General features: G+C 41.6%; 1 protein-coding gene across 1 annotated transcript in view; it reads left to right on the top strand.

The window, feature by feature from the left end:
- Positions 1-4,089: 4,089 nt before the first annotated feature.
- Positions 4,090-15,632, top strand: part of CFAP206 (cilia and flagella associated protein 206) — a gene marked incomplete at its 3' end in the record, with an annotated part of 71,208 nt that continues 59,665 nt past the window's right edge. The window contains exon 1 of the mRNA XM_079716577.1: positions 4,090-4,100. The remainder of the gene's footprint in view (positions 4,101-15,632) is intronic.

Here is a 15,632-nt window from a genome sequence, read left to right on the forward strand (position 1 = left end):
TTTGTTTACAGAACAGAGGGTTTTGACATTCTGCTGCCTCTGATAAGCTCTCCTTTTTGCTTGGCTGAGATCACTCAGAAGAGGAAAGAAGAAACCGTTGCCTTTTGCTGTCCAGTTATTGGAAGCCAGGCCATGCGTGAGTGCTTCACCTGCGTTATTCAGCTCCTGCCTCACAGCAACCAAGTATCATATTCTCACAAAACAAGGAGGAAGCAGAAAAAGAGCCCAAATGGTCATTTTCTTAATGCATATTTATCTTTTTTCAGAGAAAAATATCATTCTCATAAGCACAATAACAGCCTTCCCCTAATTACTCATTTGCCAAAACAGATTGATATGACCATTCATAAGACAATTCATGGCAAAGAGGGATATGATAATGATTGTCTCAGCCTAACAAGGATTTATCCACTAAAGCTGAATGCTTCACTCCTCAAAAAAATCATAAAGTTCTATGAGCAAGGAAGAACTACTAAGTTCTTCTGACTGTTAAGTAAACCATCAGAATTGTTTGTCCAAGATCATATGATTCTTTTTTTCCATTGGAAATGGAATTCATTGCCTTAGGTCTTTTTTTTTTTTTTTTTTGCTGTACGCGGGCCTCTCACTGTTGTGGCCTCTCCCATTGCGGAGCACAGGCTCCGGACGCGCAGGCTCAGTGGCCATGGCTCACGGGCCCAGCCACTCTGCGGCATGTGGGATCTTCCCGGACCGGGGCACGAACCTGCGTCCCCTGCACTGGCAGGCGGACTCTCAACCACTGCGCCACCAGGGAAGCCCTGCCTTAGGTCTTTTTAAATAGTGTACTATTACTGTTGGGGCTGGCTCTGTGCTTGAAAACCAGTTTATTTATAACCTGTTACAAGTGCTATATCTGTTTGCAGGTAAGAAATGCAGAATTCAAAGTGATCTCCTAGCTTGTAAGCAAACTGAGATTCATTGTCCCTCTTCTATAAAAAAAATGAGTTAGGGCTTCCCTGGTGGCGCAGTGGATGAGAGTCCTCCTGCCGATGCAGGGGACGTGGGTTCGTGCCCCGGTCCGGGAAGATCCCACATGCCGCGGTGTGGCTGGGCCCGTGAGCCATGGCCGCTGAGCCTGCACGTCCGGAGCCTGTGCTCCGCAGCGGGAGAGGCCACAACAGTGAGAGGCCTGCGTACCGCAAAAAAAAAAAAAAAAAAAAAAAAAAAATGAGTTAATGTGTCCAGAAACTAACTCTAGTAAAGTGGGGTTTAACATTAAAAAAAAAAGAAATTCAAGCACATCGAGGTTGGGTATTCCGCATCAATTCACTCCATTTGAAAAGTGCAGATGCATTCAACACATTACCATCTGATTCCAACTAGCAGGATTGAAAACAAATGGTTTTACTCTAGTTAGTTCTAAATAGAAACACTTTAATATTGAATTGAATGAAGTTCAAATTATCCTTTTCTACATAGCAGCTGCATGTTAGGTCTTAAAATTAGCAAGGATCCAGGTTTATCGATCTGCCTTTCCTTACTTTTAACCATACGTGATATTTCCTATTTCTCACAGCACTCTTTCCATCTTACCTGCTTTGGCTGTCTATTTCCTACCACTGGACTTTAAGATCCACTGGACTCTCTCTGCTGAGGACCCATAACAAACTCCAGGACCAGGTAGTGTCGTTGACATATCACTCTACGCATAAGTATTTCCCGTCCCCTCTCCCCCCCACTCAGTATTCCCAAGGAAAGCTATTTCTATTATTGGTCCATTTGAAGGATTATCAGTTAATTACATAATAGAATGTATCCATAGAGTTACGCATTTCAGCTAGAAATCTACATATCTCTAGAAGCTCCACAATCTGTTCTAAAGAATCTACATCTCTAGAAATCATAGAGATGTATGGGATATTAATTCTTTTAATATATAAAGTTATTTATTTCACTTATCTATTTTTGGCTGCATTGGGTCTTCATTGCTGTGCACGGGCTTTCTCTAGTTGCGGTGAGCAGGGGCTGCTCTTCGCTGAGGTGCGCGGGCTTCTCATTGCGGTGGCCTCTCCCGTTGCAGGGCACGGGCTCCAGGCACACGGGCTTCAGTAGTTGTGTCACGCGGGCTCTGTAGTTATGGCCCTCAGGCTCCAGAGCGCAGGCTTAGTAGTTGTGGCTCACGGGTTGAGTTGCTCCGCAGCATGTGGGATCCTCCCGGACCAGGGCTCGAACCCATGTCCCCTGCACTGGCAGGCAGATTCCCAACCACTGCACCACCAGGGAAGCCTGGGATATTAATTATTGATTTTGTTTATTCAACATGCAGTAGGAAGCAACCTACTGTATACCAGGTGCCGTGTTAGATGCTCGAGTTCTTGGTACAAGAAATAGCTGGTGGTCCTTACTCTTAGAGAAGTCAGCTAAGTGGGTAGAAGGATAGTGAGTACATGCATTATGACACTGTCGAGGGCTGGAGAAGTAGCAATAATGGGCTCACAGCTCATTTTCTAACTCATGTCATGTTGTACTGCCAAGGCGGTAATATCTACCATCAGTAGCCTGCTAGCCAAACTGGTATTCTTGCTTTGTGCTTAGTCCTGTCCACATTTGTGAAGGAACGGTTTGATTTAAATTTTGTTTTCAGCAAAGTGGATTCTACAATCTCAAAGGTAAATTTTCCTAGTTCTCATACGGTTTTGTTCTTCCTGAGGTTGTTAGGTGGCCGCTAGTAGATGGTTGTTTCCCCTGTCGGTTCAGGCCAACAGCTTCCTACTTGACAAAATACCATCTCTGAGTTTTCTGGAATACAAGGAAATTCCAGCCTCTTTGTCAGAGGCCTCAGGAAGACACAAAAGACAATGCTACAACTGCTGTCACCCATTCCAGGGAGTCCAGAGTCATGGTCTGGCTTCACACTCTCTGGTCTCACAGATACACTCAGTAGACTTTGGCCAGGGAGCATCCTCCAAGTAATGGGAGCATTGTGGGAATAAACCCCACTGTTCTATTGCTGAGGAATTTAGGCAAGCTGCTCAAGGAGAATGACACTCTAGAAGGGTGTGACCAAGTCACTCCTTGGGTCTCATCTCTGGGCCTTTTCTTTGCCTCTTTCAGTCACCAACATGAGACTGATTGCCTGAAAAGACTTCTTGACAAACAAGTAGTATTTGGTAACTGTTAGTTATTTTTATTTTTCATCCCTACAGAAATGAGATCACAAGTCATATATGGCTCTGCATTTTTCATGCAGATCCTATAGCCACTGATTCTAATTTTTAAAATGTACCAATTTTATTAATTTTTATTTCTTCAGTATTTTATGGGTATATATATATATACACATGGATGTGAATTATAGTCCATCTACTGCTTGTAGATTTTAAAGTATATTTAGTCAATGGTGAGTAGAACTTTATTTTAGCTTTAAAAATTTAATCTTATGAGATGCCTGCTGACATTTATTTTAAAATTGTTTTATTCAGTTCCTTTTTTCTCTTGCACCCCGTGGAGTATGTTTATTGACTACAGATTTTAAGCACTTTGCTAAGGAACAGAAAGCTGCAAGATAGAATATTTGCTTCACCTGAGTGGGCGCATGGAAACTGGCCGTGTGTCTGAATCTTTAAGAACTCAAGTGGAAGGTATGCTTACAAGTTTAAAGGTCAGAATCACAACATACAGACTTGAATTGGAATGACTGCAAGATAGTTTCAGGATTATAAAACTTCTATGTAGGGGCTTCCCTGGTGGCGCAGTGGTTGAGAGTCCGCCTGCCGATGCAGGGGACACGGGTTCATGCCCCCGTCCGGAAGGATCCCACATGCCACGGAGTGGCTGGGCCCGTGAGCCATGGCCGCTGAGCCTGCGCGTCCGAAAAAACTTATATGTAAAATAAGTTAATAGGGCTTCCCTGGTGGCGCTGGTTGAGAGTCCGCCTGCCGATGCAGCGGATACGGGTTCGTGCCTCGGTCCGGGAAGATCCCACGTGCCGCGGAGCGGCTGGGCCCGTGAGCCATGGCCGCTGAGCCTGCGCGTCCAGAGCCTGTGCTCCGCAACGGGAGAGGCCACAACAGTGAGAGGCCTGCGTACCGCAAAGAAAAAAAAAAAAAAAAAAAGAAGTTAATAAAAGGCGTATTAAGGTAAGTCCCTTATAATTACGATTTTGAACAAACTGCTTTAAATTATGCTATAGCATGAAAAAAACAAATAAAGGGATATAAGGATCGTGGGGCTCAGAGCCTAGAACAACAGCCCAGGGCAGTCATAAAGATGAAACTATGTGTGCTCCTGTAACCAGAAGTCTAGCAAGAATTAGCTCAGAGACAAAACAGGAAAAGACTTTGTTTTTCAATGATTTCAGTACAGTAACGGTAATAGCTAGGATTGGAACTGGAGAGAGTGAATGTAATCGGAACCCACCGAAATACTCAGGGTTGCTGTTGTTACTGTTGTTTTTGATCTTGGTCTTGGCATTGTTTGGGAGGTAGTAGACAAGCTGATTCTAAATTTCAGGTGGAGGGATATATGTATACATATAGCTGATTCACTTTGTTGTACAGCAGAAACTAACAACATTGTAAAGCAATTATACTCCAATAAAGTTATTTTAAAAAATAAATTTCAGGTGTAAAAATAAGCAGCAAGAATTTTTAGGGATATTCTGATAATAAATGCAATGATGGGGCACTATCCTTTTCACTCTATGCCATTAGAAACTGAAAAAGTAGTCCTGGGGCATGAACAGACACAAGAATCAATGGCACAGAATAGAATTTAAGAATAAAATGTAAAGGTATAGGGAAAACTTAGGGGTGTTGTTCCAAAATATGGAACATTCAATTTCAAATCTCTTCAATGTCACTTATTAATTTAACATAAGACAAAAATAGCATCTTGAAATAGTAAAGAAAAGATGCCTTATTTAAATAATGGTTTGGAGGTAACTAGATAGTCACTGAGGGCAGAGATGATTGAATCCTATCTTACAATTCATCAAAATATATTCTAGGTGGACCAAAGGTTTAAAAGTGAAAGCGGGCTTCCCTGGTGGCGCAGTGGTTGGGAGTCCGCCTGCCGATGCAGGGGACGCGGGTTCGTGCCCTGGTCCGGGAAGATCCCACATGCCGCGGAGCGGCTGGGCCCGTGAGCCATGGCCTCTGAGCCTGCGCGTCCAGAGCCTGTGCTCCGCAACGGGAGAGGCCACAGCAGTGAGAGGCCCGCGTACCGCAAAGCGGAAAAAAAAAAAAAAAAGTGAAAGCAAAACTGCAAAAATATTAGAAGTCATTTGAGAATGTTTAAATAAATCAGATTGAGGATAGCCTTTTATGTTTGTCATAAAGCTCAGAAGAAAAAAGTATTAATAAAAATGATAAATTCAACTTCGTTAAAAACTTTTAAAAAATCTGCTAGGCCAAAAATCATAAGCAAGGTCAAAAGACAAACCACAAACAAGAAAAAATATTTCCATTTCCTATTTAGGCAAAGGGCTAATTGCTCTACTATATAGATAACTTCTAGGAATCAATAAGGAATGGATCAACAATCCAATAGAAAAATAGATGAAAAATATAACTAGAAAATAGAAAAAGAATCAAACATCATTTAAACTTATGAAGAAATGTTCCAATCACTCAAAATAAGAGGAATGCAAATTAAAACTTCATTAAAAATTCATTTTCTACCTATCAGACTAGCAAAGATAAGAAATTATAAAACTGTGCTGGTAAAAGTGTGAGAAAACAAACACTCTCATACATGGCTGGAGGGAACATAAATTAGTACAAGTTCTATGGGATTCAATTTGGCAATACCTATTATAATTAAAAAGCATATACCCTTTGACCCAGCAATTCCACTTCCAGGATTTTATCCTACAGATATTCTTATACATGTAAAATAATATATGGAGCAGATTGTCATTACAGTATTATCTGTAAAAACAGAAGACTAGAAACAATAGAACTGGTTATGTAAATTATGGTACATCTTTCCAATGCTGCAATTCCAATGAAATAATAAGCTTCCATAAAAAAGGAGAAAAAATGTATGTGCTGATAAAAAAAACTTCCTAGACTTCCAAGGTATATTTGTCGAATGAATGAATATGTCATTAAGTGAAAAGTCAAGGTTCTAATGATATGCATAGTATACATCTATGTATACATTCACCTATCCAACAAATATCTTTGAGCATCTGCTATGTGTCAGGCATCACACTCCACACTTGGGATGTGTCCATAGCAAAACAGACAAAGATCTCAACCGTAGTGGAGCTTACATTCTGTTAAAGGGGACCATCAGTAGATGACAAATGCGAACATAATATAGTATATCCGAAACTGGTAAGTTCTATGGGTAAAAATAGACCCGAGCGTGGGAGATCGGGGAGGGGGGGGCTGGGGGAGGGGAAGAAGATAACGTGCACTGTTACAAGCAGCGTGGTCAAGTTGGGCCTTAGAACGCAAAATGTGAAGAGACTTGCAGGAGGTGAGGGCGTCTGTGGAGAGGGTCTGTGAGAAGCGTGAGGCAGAGGCCCTAAGGCAGGACTGTGTCTGCTGTGCTCTGGGAGCCGCAGAGGGGCTGGGCAGAGTGAGCTGGAAGGAAGAGGAGGGAAAGGCTCGGGAGGTGACGGGAGGCTGGTCCGCGCAGGGCCTTGTAAGGAGGTGGACTTTTACTCTGCGTGAACAGGGAACCATGCCGGGTTTGGAGGTACAGTGTGGCATTGTATGGCCTACAGTGTAAAAGGATTCCTCTTGCGCTCTGTGGAGACTAGGCCGTGGGGGAGCCGGATGGAAGCAGGCGGAGCATCCGGAGCCGTGGAGGGCAGTGATCCTGCCGAAAGGGGCCGTTGGCGGCCACCTGGGAGACGGCAGGGGAGGTGGTGGCAAGAGGCCAGATTCTGGAAACATTTTCAAAGTAGTGAGTAGGCTTTCCTGACAGACTGGATGTGGCGTGTACAAGAAAGAGAGGGATTAGGGACCACCGAGCAGCCCGAAGGCTGGGGTGGTGATGGACTGGATGGGAAGGCTGCAGGGGAAGCTTTCTGGGGGGAAAAGAGCAGGAGTTCAGTTTGAACATGTTGAATTTGAAACATCTATTAGACATCCAAATGACTTTCATCAGTATCATCTCTAGCTGGTACATAGAGCCATGAGTACGGATATGTTATTATGTGTTTGCTTGTGTGTGTATAAAATACCTCTTTTCTAGACATATACAAAAATCTGGTCATTCTGGTTGCCTGTTTAGGAGAGAATTGAGTGGCTGGGGAATCAAGTGTTGAATGGAGCCTTAGCTTTCATTGGACATCAGTTTAAACCTTTTAATTTTGAACCATATGAATATATTATAGTAACAATTAATATAATGTTTAAAAATAATAAAAATTACAAGCCATATTATAAAACTCCTACATAATGTTGCCTAAACATTTTTTTCCTCATTGTTAAAAAAAATTTTTTTTAATGCTGAGAAAAGGATGGGTTAGTTTTACTGATTCCAAAGACATTTATTGAACCTCTATTATATATGATACTGAAATTTTTAAATTTTATTTATTTATTTTTGGCTGTGTTGGGTCTTCGTTGTTGCACGCGGGCTTTCTCTAGTTGCAGCTAGCAGGGGCTACTCTTCCTTGCGGTGCACAGGCTTCTCATCGTGGTGGCTTCTCTTGTTGCGGAGCACGGGCTCTAGGCGCTCGGGCTTCAGTAGTTGTGGCACTTGGACTCAGTAGTTGTGGCGCACGGGCTTAGTTGCTCTGCGGCATGTGGGATCTTCCCAGACCAGGGCTCAAACCCGTGTCTGCTGCATTGGCAGGCATACTCTTAACCACTGCACCACCAGGGAAGTCCTAAGATACTGAAATTTTAAAAAAATTAACAAGATATGGTCTCTTTTTAAACACAATAATGTGTTAAATTTGAATGTAAATCTGCCTGTCTGTTGGAACTAGTTAGTAGCAAAAGCTACAACTTATTAGGATTAGCAAACAGCTGATTTATAAAGCACAGCTGCTGGTTTTTTTTTTAATACGATAGAGTCATAAGTATCACATGGTTATTTTGACCCTCAGAAAAGATTCAGAATTATTTTATGATCCAAAACTAAATTAAATAGCTAAAGATAAGAGTTGATCATAGATTTTCTAGAAAAATAATACTTATCTACCTCTTTTAATTCTTGCTCAGTACTTTCTGATTTGTGTGTGTGTTTGTTTTGTTTTGTTTTGATACAGAAAAGTGCAGAGAATCATATAAGAAACACCTATATGGTCCATTCTCCAGAATTAACAAATATCAGCATTTGGTCATTGTTTTAATCAGCTCAAGGTGCTATAACAAATTTTCATAGTCTGGGTGGCTTAAACAACAAACATTTATTTCTCATAGTTCTGGAGGCTGGGAAGTCCAAGATCAAGGTACCAGCAGATCTGGTGTCTGATGAAAGCCTACTTCCTGGCTTGTAAATGGCTATCTTCTCATTGTATCCTTACATGGCAGAGAGCAGAGAAAGGAAGCAAACTCTTATGTCTCTCTATTATAAAGGCACTAATTTTATTCATGAGGGCTCTATCCTTTTGACCTAATTACCTGTCAAAGGCCCCACCTCCTAACACCATTACCTTGGGGATTAGGATTTCAACATGTGAATTTGGGGGAGCACATTCAATCCATAGTTTGCTTTATATGCCACATTCATGCCACAGTCATGTTTGCCTTATATATTTAATAGCACATATAAAATATTACAAATAAAATCTGAGTCTTCTTTGTTCTTCTTTCAGTCCCATTCCCTTTCTTCCTTAGAAATAACCACTCTCCTAAATGAGTGTGCATCCTTCCAGTCCTGATTTTACTACACATTTGTATTCATAAATAACATATAAACTTTAAATAGATACTACTATTTTGTATACATTATTCTGCAACTTGCCTATTTTCACCTAACATGTTTTTGAGATCTATCCATGTTGATACATGTCACTGTCTTATTATCTAGAGAGAAGTGAAATCATGGCAAATTTTATTTGGTTATTTTTCATAAGGAAACCATACAGGAACTGGAATTGGGTTAATTGCTAAATGCCCTAAAACATTAAGACTGTATTCCCAAACTGTATGCCAAGTTGCCCCAGGCGCCATAGCAAACTCACGGGGGTGAAGCAGGATATTTTTAAATTTCAAGGAAAGCCCAGTGACACTTGTCAGATACCACACAAACTACTACTATTAGTTGTTTAGACCTATTAGGTACTTGATTTAGCCTAGGTCCAGATAGTTAGGCACTTCTTTTGGCCTAGGGAATGCCATGAAGAATTATTGAGACACTAAGTTCATTAGGAACTGAGAAAGTTCGAGAATCTCTACATTAAGAAACCCAGGAACCTGTGTTCTGTATCTGGCCCCACTACCTGGTGTAAAACTACAGCAATTACAGGCAGAGTGCCTCTGAGAAACTGGCCAGCCCAGCCTTGCAAACCTCAGTCTACTTCATTAATAAAAACAGTAAGTGATGGTATGGAGCACCTAGGAGGAATAGCTTAGTGTGTCAAATCTTTGGCAAACTGCCTAAGATGAGTATCTAAATTACTTCAAATACATGGTTTTCACCAAAAATGCCCCTCAGACTATGATAAACCTTAAATGTGCATTTAGCTATTTTCTTGTGCTAGGAGTGGGGCAAGCACTGAGGAGGGTCAGGGAGGGGTACGGGTGTTGAAGAGAAGACTTTGGGCATGGTTTTTAGTGAATAACAAATCAGCCAGCTTTTACTCATAAGCCTATTTCTAAAGATTTAACCTATGAATCATTCCGTCTGAGAGACCAGGAACTCAGGTTGAGGAATATTATTGAATACTACTTAACCCCCATTTCATCTCAAAGGACGGCCTTAAGGACCCTGATTTAAGAATACTTGCATTCCTACTTAGTACCACTAGGGGCGCTGTCAGGGACACTCAGGTTTCCTGCAGAGGGAGAAGGTGATTGAGAAGACAGGAAAGGTGACAATGTCCTTGTCCCCCACCATGGACACATCACATCCTCTGTAATCCTAGGACCAAGGCCACCTACCTTGCTTCACTGCTCCCTATTTTCTATAAACTCAATGTAGTATTTCTGCCACCGTATACTATTTCTATTTATACTATTATTTCTATTTATACTATTTCTATTATTTCTATTTAAATATAAAGAGCCTGTAAGAGAAAAAAAGGATTGTTTATAAAAGGTCATAAGGATAGGTTATAACAATCTTCAAAAGGAAACATGAAAAAGGCTGGGTTTGAAAGGAAATTGCTGAACTTGAAAAGAGAAAAGAAAGCAGTAGATTTTTGAGAGAATGACTTTTGATTTTAACAAAATTAATTTCTTATGTTGCTAAGAAATCTGAACCAAAAATATACTGCCTTTTTTTCCTGAGTAAACGATATCCGTCTCCCAAAGGACCATCTGTGGTCATTATGATGTCACCTTCGCAGAAACCTGAGGACATTAGTGGATCAGATGTCTTGAGTCTTAATAAAGCACCGATAACATTTAAAAATAAATGATTGTCTAACCTATTCTTACTTTCTTTGTAGAGAGGGGCACTTCCAAGAAATATCATCAACCATATTCTCTTTCAATTATAAATAGATTCAAATGTAATTTTTTCCAGGATGTTAACATCACATTTTAAGACCCATTACAGACAAATAAATAATTCAGAGTGTTTTCTGGAATCTAAAAGTAAAGCCAGCTCTGAGGTCATGTAATAGTTTTACCAAACCTAAAGCCATCCTAAAGGTCAGCATCAGATTCACAGTCATGTTTGCGCAGTCCTTCTGTGATTACAGGCACTTGAATAAGTGCCTATGGCAGATATTTTTATTTTTCCCAGAGCTAGGATTTTAGGTAGAGAAACACCTGGAAGTGGTATATCAAATATCATGTCAGAAATGCTAAGATACAATCTGGTATTAAATAAGGATTTGACTCCTAAATGGAATGGAAATATAATGGAAAAAAAATTTTAATCAAAAATTTTTCAGATCTTAGATAGGAAATCTAGGCTGGAGGTGGTAGGTTTGGTCATTCGTTAAGCACTCCTGGAAAACCTGTTGTGTAAGTTCATAGGGACTACAGAGATATATCGGACAGTAGTGGGAGAGCATGGGTTCATAAACAATGATAAGAACAACACAATTCCAAATCTGGGGAGTACCCCAATGGACGCATTAACAAAGGGGTGCAGGAGTTCAGAGAAATGTAATGGCTAGTTTTGATCTGGGCCTTGAAGGACCAGTCCAATCTCAATTGGCAGATTTGGCTAGAAGCTGGGTAATCCAAACAGAGAGAAGTTTAGGAGGAAAGCCAGAGTCAGGACAATGTCATCTAATATGGTCCATAAAGTGTGGGTTGTGAGAAATAAGGCTGGAGAGAGGTCAGGGTTAACCATGGAGGCTCTCGAACACCATGCTAGAGAACTGGAATTTATTTGCTAGGCAATAGCATGATTAGGAACATCTTCAAAATGGATCGGAGAAAGATATCCCCAGTAAAGATAAAGAGCTAAAGCAACCAAGTGACCCTCCAAGTTCACAATGCAGGAAACTCTTTTGTTGTCAAGAGACACTTTAGTATTTAGAAAAAAAAAAAGACTGAAAGCTTTTGCTATCATTTTTCACTTTTGTAACTCAGAACACTGTTTTCTAACGGGGTTTTGAGAAGACCCAAGGATTAACAAAATGACACATTTGCAAACAGTGAAGTCCTATTTATTTAATTTTTTCTTCTCAAGTAATAAGAACAACAATTTACGTGAGTGGGAGAATAATATAACATTAAGAACATGGAATAGAAGCGTTGTATCCTCTAAGAACTAATGATAAATAACATTCTCCAGACAAAGTGAGAACGAAGGAGAGGCAGGATGGGGTGGGGGAAAAGAGATAGAAGAAGGAAACAGGGAAGACAAGAGGAGAAAGAAAGATGAGGAAGAAGGAAGGCAGATTGATGGAGGTAAAGAGGGTCCTTAGGAGAGAGACACATGGTGAGCAGGTGAGTAATGCTTAGGTACGTAGACGGCAGGAAGCTTCAGGAGATCCCTGATCTGTTCACTTCCCTCTGCTGGCCACTTTCTTCTTCCATCACTGACACCCTCTCCAAAGTTCTGAGCTGGGTACTGCTTGCTCCTCTCCGAATCAAGGAATAAAGAAAACCTAAGCATTATATTTAGGTCATAGATCACAAGATGACAAGCCTCCTGATGGCCAATGAATGGATAATGATCTTAGGAATTGTCTACTTTTGCAAAAGACTTCATAGATGTACAATTTTACTGCAAAGACATTTCATTTTTCAAAGCGCCTTCATATCTCTTATCTCCTTTGACCTTTCAGTTCTGTAGAACAAGCATTCTCCTCCTTTTACAGATCAGAAGAGGTAAAATGATTGTAGATCTTCCTGAGTAAGTGCTATTCATCTCCCCAAAGACCATCTGTGGCCGCTGTGATGTCACCTTGGTAGAAACTTGAGGATATGAGTGGATCAGATGTCTGGGGAGTGAGTGGAAACTATCTCAAGTCTCGATAAAACACCAGAAACATTTTAAAAACAATGGTTATATAACCTCTTCTTGTCTTTTTTTTTTTGAGGGGAATATAGTTTATGGTAGTGAAAAAGGTACTAGGCTGAATCGGAAGATCTGAGTTTTAATAGTAATAATGATATTATTAGCTAATAAAAATAGCTGTTTAGTGTTTAGTAAGCACTTATGGCAGACGCTGTGCTAAACCCCATATATGCATTATTCCCTTCCACCTCCACCACCACTGTATGAGGTCAATGCTGTTTTTTGATAAGTGATGCAACTAAGGTTTAGAGAGCTTAAACAATCTGGCCAAATGTTTTAGTTCAGGCTCTGCATCGTTCTGTTAATAACCTTTTTGGGCCTCTCATTTCTTCATCTGTAAAATAAGCCTACTGAGATGATCTGAAAAAGAATGAAGGTGAAGTTTATGCATCAAAGTAAGAGTGCCTGTTACACTACGTCAGGAACTGCTAAACTTTTTCTGTTAAGGATCAAATATGAAATATTTAGGCTTTGCGGGTCCTACCGTCTCTGTTGCAACTACTCAACTCCGTTGTTGTGGAGCAAAAGCAGCCTTAGACAGTGCTTAGGATGAGCATGGCTGTGTCCCAGTCAAACTTTATTATGGACACTGACACTTGAATTTCACAGAATTTCACGTCACAAAATGTTATTGTTTTTTGTTTTTTCAACGGTTTAAGAAAGTATAAAAATCCTTCTTAGCTTGCAAGCAGTACATAAACAGGTAGGGGGATGGAGTTGGCCTGCGAGCTGTCATTTGCGGACCTTTACTTTACGTGAAGACCTCATAGATATCTGTGTCTACAGAAGCTTTTCTTAGAAAACAGTTGCATCTAAAAAATAGACATGACCGATAACATTATTTCTACATGATCAGGAAGGAAATGCTTTTCAAGCAGAAGAAACTGTTCCATCTATTCTCGTCAGTAACCACTGACCCTGCAGAGCCTTGTACTTTTGGTGTGCACCATATTAGAAGGAATTGCTGGACCACGGTGAGCGTCTATCTATCTATCTATCTATCTATCTATCTGTCTGTCTATCTATCTATCTGTTCTGACCTAGATGGGGTGGATTGTAGAGGCAAATAACCAAATTTATTCCAGAGGTAAGCTCTAGAGAAAAATCTTCTAGGTAAAGCATTGTTGCCAGATTCAGAAATAGTTGGTTTTAAAAAAAATAAGGGCCTCCCTGGTGGCACAGTGGTTAAGAATCCGCCTGCCAATGCAGGGGACACGGGTTCGAACCCTGGTCCAGGAAGATCCCACATGCCACGGAGCAACTAAGCCCGTGCGCCACAACTACTGAGCCTGTGCCCTAGAGCCCGTGCGCCGCAACTACTGAGCCTGCGCGCCTAGAGCCCATGCTCCGCAACAAGAGGAGCCACCGCAATGAGAAGCCCGCGCACCGCAACGAAGAGTAGCCCCTGGTCACCGCAAGTAGAGAAAGCCCGCATGCAGCAACGAAGACCCAATGTAGCCAAAAATAAATAAGTAAAATAAATTTATTAAAAAAATAAAAGCATTACATAGGCAGTTGGTGAAATTAACGAATAGCTTTTTGAGCATCTACAGTTATGGGTCTGGTTCTCCTCAAGGTAGCCAGGCTCCTGGCAGGTTTGGAGGCAGCATTAGCAGGAGTGGTCACGAGTGTACTGTCCTCAGTTTTGTCTCCACATGCAGTCTTCCTGGTGGTTATTAGCACCCCAGATTACAGTATCTGGAAACAAAACGTGCATCCCTGCCCCCTAGTCCGTGCTCGGGGGCACATTTGCACATGCACACTGGCTCGTCCGGCTGTGTTCCTTCCAGACTCCATTCATTTTGCTGGCTTCTCTAATCTCTCAGGCATCCCGGTATGAGGATTCCTTTAATCTCTTGATATCCTGACCAAAGGAGTTAGTGTGTGACCATCTGCTACCGTATCAGTAAATATCTTATACAGACATTCAATTTGGGATGTTGTCTGCTGAGGCTTAAGAACAGGTCTCATTGCTGGAGGAGTGGCTGAAGGTGAGGCATCTCCCCTTCATCTCCAATGTCCGTCATCTGTGGAAAAGGCAGGTCCTCATAAAGGAAACAGGAATTCTGAATTCTGTCTCACCCCGCGGGAAAGTCCCACCTCCTCCTGGACCCAGGCCCTCTAGGGGCCTGACTTTGAAGAGGAAAGGTGCCAGCTGAGTGCTTTCGAGTGGTAGATACAAGGATGGACAGCAGGAAGGAAAGTCAAGTCTCCACTTTGTTCAAAACTTGGAGAGCGGGCCACACCTTGGAACCAGATTATGGTACTTTTTGTTATGATTTCTTTTTTTTTTTTTTTTTTTTTTACGGTATGCGGGCCTCTCACTGTTGTGGCCTCTCCCATTGCGGAGCACAGGCTCCGGACGTGCAGGCTCAGCGGCCATGGCTCACGGGCCCAGCCTTTCCGCAGCATGTGGGATCTTCCCGGACCAGGGCACGAACCCGTGCCCCCTGCATCGGCAGACGGACTCTCAACCACTGCGCCACCAGGGAAGCCCCTGTTATGATTTCTTTATTTGTGTTATTACCCTGGACTTTGGTAAATTCTGGTTTAAATGTTCCAGCCTTGCTTCAAGATTGCCGTAGTTTTAAAAGCAAGCGTGTAAAAGCTGAGGTGTTAAAAGGGGAGCAGTGCCCCCCCGAGGCCAGCTCAGTGCTGGCAGCAGTAACCAGAGAGGGATCCCCGAGGGCCTGTGCAATCCTACAGGGAGATTACAGGTTTAGGAGTCCGTGTTCTCTAAGGAAGACCATCTTCATCACTGTGCATTCTCCACAATTTCTAAATCCCTTTGCAGATAAACATCCTTTTGCAGTAAGTGTGAGACGATAGCATATAGGTTAGGCTTAGGCTGGAGCTGTGTGACCTCAAGTAAGTTACTTCATCTCTCTGTGTTTCAGTTTCCTCATCCATAAAATATGTATAATAGTACCTCTCTGAAATCACTTATTAAAAGGATTCAATGTGTTAATATATAAAAATACTTAGCTCAGTGCCAGGCTCATAGTACAGCCTCAGTATAAGTTCTCTGTTATTACTATGGTCTCTTGCCAGACTTGTTT

Source organism: Hyperoodon ampullatus (assembly GCF_949752795.1).
Source record: "Hyperoodon ampullatus genome assembly, chromosome: 12".
Taxonomy (NCBI): Eukaryota; Metazoa; Chordata; class Mammalia; order Artiodactyla; family Ziphiidae; genus Hyperoodon; species Hyperoodon ampullatus.